The 10022-nt window shown below is 36.9% G+C and overlaps 1 pseudogene; it reads left to right on the forward strand.

The window, feature by feature from the left end:
• The first annotated feature begins 573 nt into the window (after window positions 1-573).
• Window positions 574-10022, forward strand: LOC113051206 (carboxylesterase notum2-like; annotated as a pseudogene).

A 10022-nucleotide genomic window follows, 5' to 3' on the forward strand; every position in this document is an offset into this window, starting at 1 on the left:
CTGAAATCTATTCTGTTTTGAATGTGTGGTTCACAGTTTTGACAACAGTATGTTAGCATTTGAACAAAGTGATGTAAATCCACAGTGTTGTGCAGGTTGTGGTTAAAGTCATGGGATAAGTGTGTAGAGTTTTGAAAACTGTGTTCAAGCTCTGAAAAACGAACTAGAGTTTGGTCCACATGAACTCCTGCTGTGCAGACTAGAGTTTTGCACATGTGACTCCAGTTGTGCCCACTGTCGTTTAGCAATACAAAAAAAAAAAAAACAGACACTGACTCAAATACACCTCATCTGGGTGTAAAGTCATGAGTTAAAGCTCAGTGTTGAAATTGACTTTTGAGCCACACTCTTGTTTTCTATGGCTATTACCTCATGGAAGCATGCCAAGACCATCATTCTGTTGACTGCTTACAGAAGGTTTACATGACATATACCATAACACTTGCTTCAGCACTTGTTCTTTCAGTGAGCGTTTCACACTTTGCACAAATCCAGCAAAACCTGCGATCTCAGTGCTGTTGATAAACAGCAATAACCACACAAATGTTCACAGCTAAAATCACCATTCGGATTATGGCTAACACGGTGAGGGTGCAAGTCACCTGCACCTTTGCATATATATTTCTCTTTCATAAACTGCACAAGAGCACTTCTGACAGCTGAAACTATCTAAGCTTTTCTAATGATCTCATTTATTACATGGTTCAATTCAACCTACAGCTCCAGATGAACTTAGATCTACATGCATTGAACAAGCCTAACAACTGCCTGGTGTGTAAATTGTTGATGCTTAAGTCACAAGCATTCAACTTAGATGTTTAGATGATCTCTTATGATCATGACCTTTACACATTACCATGCTCTGAAAATCACAAACAGTTCTCGGAGGTGTGGCATGCTTCGATGCCTGTCAGCTGAGAAATGCACTCGCCTGCCTTCAAGTGCAGTGATGACACACAGACACAGACAAAGTGCTTGGACCACTCGAGTGCTCAGTGTCAGGAGCTGACCTTGGCTATACATTTGAAAAACACATTCCAAACAAAACTGAGTACTAGTTCTCCACTGGCCACTCAATTATCCATATATATGGGATTGGTTTCCTTTTTAACATAAATAAGACATTATACGGGCATCTGCTCATGTCACTTCAGGTCAGAGCAGCAGAGTTGCTTCAGGTTCAGACCCAGAGACAATGTCTGAATATCTACACCATCTTGCCAGCTTCTATTGAAAGAATCTATTGAAGCAGATATCAAAGACATAAAAGACAAGCAATGCCACCTAAAAGCTTTTTTTCAAAACATTCTAGCTTGTAACCCTGCACTAGTAGGTGCTGGTGATTCCAGTAAAGAAACTAACGCTGGAGGTCATGGCACCGCCCAACAAAGCACATCTGTCAACAAGCCAAAGATGAAAGATGTCAAGATGAAATTAAGTTGCACTTTCTTAAGAACACATTAGTGACATGCAACGATGGTACTGCCGCTATGTAAGACACAGCACTGACATCCTCACTGCTAGCCAGAGATGCATATACTTGGCAATCTGTAGTGCACCTAGGTCATGGATTTGACTGATTAACTGATAATATTTAAACATTTAATGCAATGTAAGTCACTTTGAAAAAAAAAAAACATCTTCCAAATCATAATTGTACAAAACTGCAGTGTGGAAATTTTAAGTTAAATATCAGTCCTCTGATAGTTTTGCAAATGTCCTCATACGCTATGTTCCCTAGACCATGTTTATTTGTTCGCTCACAGGTTTTACCTAAAGGAGTTTAAAGGAAGTAAGAGATGGCTGATATTTTTGGAAGGTGAGTAATAAGTAAATTTTGTTGAAAGAGATCAGCAGGCTTTAATGCAGTGCTCAGTATTATTTTGGACTTGTAACCCGAAGGTCGCAGGTTCGAGTCTCGGTGCTGGCAGGAGTTATATGTGGGGGAGGGAGTTAATGAACAGCAAACTCTTCCACCCTCAATATCCATGGCTGAAGTGCCCTTGAGCAAGGCACTGAACCCCAGTTGCTTGGCAAATGTCACAATATTCTTATACATGTAATTTTTCTTGCTTTATTGGAGCATGTCATGTTGCGTTGGTTTCAGCAGCATGCTGAAAAGATGTATAGTCTCACTAGTCAAGAAAAGTAACATGACGTTGAATTACACTTGTCAAAATTAAACAATGCAAGAGGGAGAACAAGGTGTGTAAGCACATAAATCATGCAATGTCTCTTTACTTGGAAAGCCTCTCCAAGAGGAAGTGACTTAAAATGGGGGAGAAGAGACCTGCAAAATTACTTAGTTCATCGAGAAATCAAAATTATGTCATTAATAACTCACCCTCATATCGTACCAAACCCTTGAGACATCCATTTATATTCGGGACACAGTTTAAGATATTTTAGATTTAGTCTGAGAGCTCTCAGTCCCTCCACTGAAACTGTTTGTGCGGTCTACTGTCCATGTCCAGAAATGTAATAAAAACATAGTCAAAGTAGTCCATGTGACATCAGAGGGCATCGAAAATACATTTTGGTCCAAAAATAGAAAAAACTACGATTCATCATTGTCTTCTCTTCCGTGTCTGTTGGGAGAGAGTTCAAAACAAAGCAGTTTGTGATATCCGTTTTTCGCGAACTAATAATTTCGATGTAACCAGATCTTCTTGAACCAGTTCACCAAATCGAACTGAATACTTTTAAATGGTTCGGGTCTCCAATATGCATTAATCCACAAATGACTTGAGCTGTTAACTTTTTTAATGTGGCTGACACTCCCTCTGAGTTAAAACAAACCAATATCCCGGAGTAATACATGCACTCAAACAGTACACTGACTGAACTGCTTTGAAGAGAGAACTGAAGATGAACACCGGGCCGAGCCAGAAATGTAATAAAGAAATGTAGAATAAAAACATCATCAAAGTAGTCCATGTGACATCCATGTGACAGAAATGTAATAAAAAAATGTAATAAAAAACATCATCAAAGTAGTCCATGTGACATCAGAGGGTCAGTTAGAATTTTTTTAAGCATCGAAAATACATTTTGGTCCAAAAATAGAAAAAACTACGATTCATCATTGTCTTCTCTTCCGTGTCTGTTGGGAGAGAGTTCAAAACAAAGCAGTTTGTGATATCCGTTTTTCGCGAACTAATAATTTCGATGTAACCAGATCTTCTTGAACCAGTTCACCAAATCGAACTGAATACTTTTAAACGGTTCGGGTCTCCAATATGCATTAATCCACAAATGACTTGAGCTGTTAACTTTTTTAATGTGGCTGACACTCCCTCTGAGTTAAAACAAACCAATATCCCGGAGTAATACATGCACTCAAACAGTACACTGACTGAACTGCTTTGAAGAGAGAACTGAAGATGAACACCGAGCCGAGCCAGATAACGAACAATAGATTGACTTATCGGTTTTTGGGAGAGTTATTAATGACATTATGAACTATGAACTAACCCTTTAAAATTTATTTGTAATAATACTAAGCCATAATGCGTGTCAAAATAACACGTTGTTACTTTAAAACAATAAAATTATACTGTAGTGTATCCTCACTACTGCAAGTTGTTGTTTTTTGATGGATAATGTGAGGTTAATTCCAATTATTCTCTTTTAGGTGGCTGGTGCTGCTAGAACAAAAAGACCTGTGATTCCAGATACAAAACTATCCCCTGCATGATGACCTCAACTGATTAGTCACAGACACGCAAAGGTTGGCTGATATTACCCAGACTCACAACAACACATCTTGCTTTCTTCAAGCTAGTCATGCAAGCCATATTTAAGTGATTCTAAATGAAAACCAACTCTCTGATTATTTGCCGGGACTGGATTACAATCAACACAAATTGATGTAAATCCACATTGGTATAATGCAAATATTGTGTAAGTATCTAAAAATAATTAAGAGTGATATTCATAGAAGCTTTGTAATAATATCTAGCTGATTCATGTGTTTGACATCTCTTTATCTAATATAACTAGATTTTGTTCCCTATTGTTCAAGTGATGTGTAGAGTGGTAATAAAGCAGCATCAAATTTCAAACAAGGAAAAGTAACAGGTACAATTTTTCAGACTAGTTATGTTTTTTTTTTACCAAAATTAGGACACAGGAGGTGATCAAAGAGCTTGTCCTAAAAGGACTGAAACAAGCCAAAGTTGTTGTTATGAAGAGAGTCAGAGGCTTTCGGATCCATTTGCAGAACTTTATTCAGAGAATAGTCAGACAGGCAGAAATCAGGAATGGCGTCAGGTATGTTAGGGGTAACTAGAATCATAAACAGAACCAAGCAGAGATCAGGGCAGGCAGCAGAGAATCAGAGTTGAAATACACAGTCCAAAGGTCAAACACAGAATAACAAACAGGGAAAAATGCCCAGAAATGTCAGATTGGCTAAACAAGACAAGTTATTGTGGTGCTTATATGTGTGTGTAAATGAGGTGCAGGTGTGGCAAGGAAATTGGCTGATGAATGAGATGCAGGTGTGGCAAGGTGATTGTGATGCAGTGACTCATGGGAGATGTAGTTTGGGTGTGGTGCAATAGTATGAGAGGTGCTAGTGTCCAAGTGTTGATATGGTGATATCCGGTGGTTGATTGGTGGAATGGTCCTGAGTGGAGTGCCCTCTACTGAAGTTCGTGGGCACTCCAGCTAATGATTGAGACAGTTGTGATGTTGGCAGGAATGAGGTGAGATCTTGAGGTGAGATGTTACCAAATTGTTTTAGTCTGAAGAAAAAATAGTTATGACATTGGTTTGTATCCATTTTTGCATGTTTCTTAAATGACGGGATGCATTTATAATAAAAGTATAGTCACCCCTTGAGATTTACCTCAACACTGGCTGAAGCACTTTTTTTAGCCTTCCTGTTGTTGTTTTTTACTGCAGCCTATAATGCTATAAACAATGACATAATATCTGTACATGTCCTGCCAAGGAGGCAAAACAAGCTCTGAGGTTTCTTCCAATGTTAACAAAATGTTTTGTTGGTTATTCCAAAGCATTTGTTGGAGCCATTTGATATTCAGAACAATATTTGTAGGTCACTAGTTTGACAAAGTAGAGTTTGAGGGTTAAGGTAATATTCTGGGTAATATTATTGATTCTTTCCTGCAGTGCCGGGGGAGCAGGTGTCCTGCTGAACATGGATAAGGTGTCCAGTCTTCAGGAGCAGCTGGGTGCAGACGCTCAGGTGCACAGCCTTGTTGACTAAGGCTGGTTTCTGGAGAGTAAACAGCAAAAAGCTTCTGATTGTCCAGACAGTGCCTCCTGCACCCCTGTGGATGCTATAAAAATGTATTTGGTAAAGTGTACATGCTAATCACAGTTTACCAGAATAATGAATATGTCGTTTTGGTCGCAAATTAAATTAGCCTAGCTTCAATATTACACAAATCCATTTTTAATTAATTAATTGCATTAGCAATAACCATAACTTCCCTTCTAAAAAGATGTATACTTCAGCGTACTTTTAAAAACAGTACTCACTATGCAAATAATGCACTTTAAAAGAACATACTTAAGTGTGAACTGAATGTAATGTTTTCTGACACTTAACTGCATGTTATTTACAATTAAATGAAATTTTTTTTACCCATTATAAGGTGTGCTTGTGTAAGGCAAACAGGTCAATTTAGCTCAAAGGGAATCATTTAAGATTTTAAAGGGAATTTGGACAGAACGGTCAGCGATTCATTGAACGAGCGGTATAACATCAGCTCTACAATGGATATTAATATCCAAAGTATAGTGAAAACACTAGTAATTAGCATGCACAGTAACAAGATCGACAGTTTAAGACATTAACTTGTAAGCACGAAACACAAGATACTTCTCTTTTCAATATGAATAAGGCTTGATTAGATAAATCTAAGACATATAATCTAATCTAACACATAAGCACACACACTCACAAATTCACAGTTGCAGGTACATAGAAAGTTAGAAAAGGATAAGTTTAATAGAAGGAAAATGTGAAATCCCAAGTTTACAGCAATATGTGGAATTGCATAGACATGAACAACCATCAATCACTTAATTAACCCTGGCATTGAGTTCCTCAATTATATTAAATACACCAGTTTAGCTCCGTCTGGATGTACGATACTTTTGTTTACTATATGTAAAGGGGTTCCCTTTGTTGTTGTCATTGAAAAGGTGGTTTCCCGAGGTTACTGATTGGCTGGAAGTTCAGTAGTCGCTGAAGTGACGTCTTGGGAAGCCCGTGGTTGGGCATTGGCTGACGATGCGGAGTTGTGTGGGCTGGTTGAAATTTCAGACGGGAACTCGAGGTCAGACTCGGAGACACAGTTATACAAACTTAACTCAGAACATGAAACTCTCAACGGAAAAGATAAGAAACTAAAGTAAAAGAATAGAAGTAAAGTTTGACTAGAGGTGGTGTTTCTTCTCATCGTGCCTAAGTATCAGCAGGCGTGCAGGCTGAAGAATGCTGGAACTGCACTCAAAGGATGCTAAAAGTGATGACTAAAAGCCAAAACTAAAAAGAAAAAGCTAAAAGGAAAATGTAGTGAGTATTTAAACTGGCCTTTTGGCCACACCTCAAATGTTGTCTTGACCAATTAGATATTGTCTTTGCTCGGGGTATCATAAATCATATATCATCTTATCAATCACATATATATCACAGGATATAATTTTGGACATTATTCCTATAACAAGAATATGATACATTTGACAAATAAATGATGGTCAAAAAACGTTTCGAGCAAGAAGATTCAAACACACATAAACATGAATATGAATCCTTAATATATTCAATAGTTATTAAAAAGACATACACAATAAGCGAGTAGAAACATGATAGTCAAATCTGTGGGTTACATATATGATATGGAGTCAAGCAATGGACTGGTATTCATTTATAAGTCTTTTTGTGTGTTTTTGGTGCATCTACTTCCGGAAAAGACAGTTTCTGTTCCATTCTTTGACATAAGGACATTCTGAGATTAAAAGGTCCCCTTAGGAATTTCAGTCTGGTTCTTTTCTTCTACTGTAGGTGGGGGGAAGTCAATCCAAAGAGCTTGTGATCTTGATTACTATCATGGGTTTACATGTGCTGGTCATGCTGTGCATTTCTTTGACCGTCAATCTTGATTACTTGCCCCAAATTTGAAAATCTCCTTTAGGAATTGGAATTGTCTATAATTGTTATTTTGTTCTATGTTGAATGCTGCAAGTAAGTGGACTTGCTTCTGACTTGGGGTGTTAGGAATGCATTAACCTGTTGTCTTGAGCTTTTTTGTGGAATTTGGTTCTTCATGTTTCAACCATGCTCCCGATCGAATCTTTAATTTGTCTGGTTCAGGTCTGATACACTACACTTGTTAAAGTATAATTATACATTTAAGTAGTAAATAATATATAAATATGTACTTACTATTACTAATATGGTTTACAGTTAGTTGCATGTAATTATACCTAAATTAATTTTAGTAAATAGTACTTTTACTTTTTACTTTTATTAATTAATAAGTATACTGTAAACCATTACAGTGAATTCAAAGGTAAAAGACAACAAAATCTGTTAAATGGTTAACGGTAAATTCCCCTACTATATACGATGAAACACTGTATTGGACATTAAAAAAGACCATATAATTGACAGTGAATTACCATAAATTGCCATTCCTAGAATTCTGTGTGTTACATTTCAAATGTGATGTTTGTTTTTTTTTCTGTTGTTGTATTGTTGTTTCTGTTGAAATAACAGTTTCTTCTTTGTTTTTTCTTAGCAGTTTTGTAAAGGGTTGCATGTTACACCTAATGTTGATAAATTAATGTTTATTCCATTATTTCATTGTGTGTTACCATGATGGTGGTTAGTGTTTGTTTGAATGACACTGTGCAACTTCTATACATGTGATTATTCAAAAGCTCATGCTTTATCATGTGACTTTCTTGCATTTGTATTACAAATGTACAAAACAGATTTCAGTACTTCAGTAGGAAACTGTAAAAGTAAGCGTTACCAAAATGTTTTATTGTTTTAACTTATATGAAATTAAGTTATTTCAGTTGTAGTTTAAATTTGGCAAAAAAGTACTGCTGGATGTACGTTTACTGCCAAATTTCATGTCATCCCTATGAAACTTGTATTTAAATATATTTGTGATTATACATTTAAAATAATGAAGTTGCAGTTTAATAAATGTAAAATATATATTAGCTTGAAATGTACTATTGAATTACACACTACAGTGAAAATTCGAATCAAGTACTTTACACGGTTAGTAAATCAAAATAAGTACTTTAGTACATAAAAATAAATGTACTTTAAAATATGACAAAACTGTATAAAAAATTATAAAATTAAAGCAAGTGTTACTGCTTACTTAGGATTAGGCATTTGACTTAATCTTCAGTGCATAACTCATGCTATGAATTTTTTTAATGATTTTATATCTCTGTTAGGTTGTGGAGTGGTGTTGTTCCAGAAAAGTGCAAGCAGCAGTATGAAAGAGGCGAGGACGTAACCTGTACTCCTACATAACTGGTGAGGTTGTGCCATCTGTGCTATATGAATGAAAACATTTTTACAGAAGTGGCTAATGTAAAGAAGTCTCACTTCCTTTAAAATAACAGCGGATATGTCTCTTTTTAGCTCTGCTGTTTGTAGTGCAGTGGTTGTTCGACGAGGAACAGTCACGAGTGCAGAACATTTATATGGGCGGCCAATCGCTCTATGTGCAGAAACTGAGAGAAGAGTTTAAAAGCTCTCTCAAAGATATTACGTGAGTAAATTACTAGCATTAATATAGTAGTATATCACTCAAACTAGCAAAATATGTCTCCAGAATAGCTAAATAGCTTCTAAAAGTTGAACAATCATGTCAAAATCATGTCAGCAAAAGTAATTTACACCTTTAATTTAACCTTATTATAATTTTACTTTTACATTTTTCATTTATAAATTTTATTGCTTAAAGGGTTAGTTCAGCCAAAAATTTAAATTATGTCATTAATAACTCACCCTCATGTCGTTCCATCTACGGAACACAGTTTAAGATATTTTATATTTAGTCCGAGAGCTTTCTGACCCTCCACTGAAAATGTGTGTACGGTATACTGTCCATGTCCAGAAAGGTAATAAAAACATCATCAAAGTAGTCCATGTGACATCAGAGGGTCAGTTAGAATTGAATTTGTAGAAGCATTGAAAACACATTTTGGTCCAAAAATTATGACTTTATTCAGCATTGTCTTCTCTTCCGGGTCTGTTGTGAGTGCGACTGCTGTGACTGTTGACGTACGACGCTGCTGACGTGTTTTCTGGTGCGTCCAATAACAAAGATAACACGTCAGCAGCGTCGTACATCAACAAGATGAATGTCTTTGCCACACTTTGATTACCAAAAGGTAAGGACATGCAGGCACCCTGAGTCCTGAGACACACTCATCATGGGTGAGCTTATACGCCTGCATTTGTACACTTGTACATCAAGATGAATTCTAGGTGTCACCAAAATGTCACCTCATGATTTCACACTTAATTAATGGCCAATATGAGAGCAGCTGAGAGAGCAGGGGGACAGATGAATGGAATTTATTGTATTGCAATTTTTTTATAATGTGCAATAAAGAATCGTTCACAATAAGACCAAGAGCATGCATTTAGAAGGTAAAGGTCTAATGTTTAATTTTGCTTTTCTTTAGTAATCGGATGGATTTACAGATCAAGTGGACATCACTCTCTCATGCTTTGCAGTGAGTCTTCAGGATGCTGTTAAGAACAGCAAAACGCCTCTAAAGGGCTGTCCCTTTCTTCTCATTGATAACTGCCAGTTTCCACTCTAAACAATACAGTTGCCTGATACCAAGCCACACAACAGGAGATGACCCTGCTCCATGTGCTGGCCAGTATGGGCTTGGACCTGCAAAAGCTTGGCTTGGATGTAAGCAGAGATATTTCAGCCAGCAGTCGTGGCTTAATTAGCATTAGATAGCTGTGGTGTTCTCATCGACACAGTTCACCTCATCCA

This window comes from Carassius auratus, chromosome 31 (genome assembly GCF_003368295.1).
Source record: "Carassius auratus strain Wakin chromosome 31, ASM336829v1, whole genome shotgun sequence".
Lineage (NCBI taxonomy): Eukaryota > Metazoa > Chordata > Actinopteri > Cypriniformes > Cyprinidae > Carassius > Carassius auratus.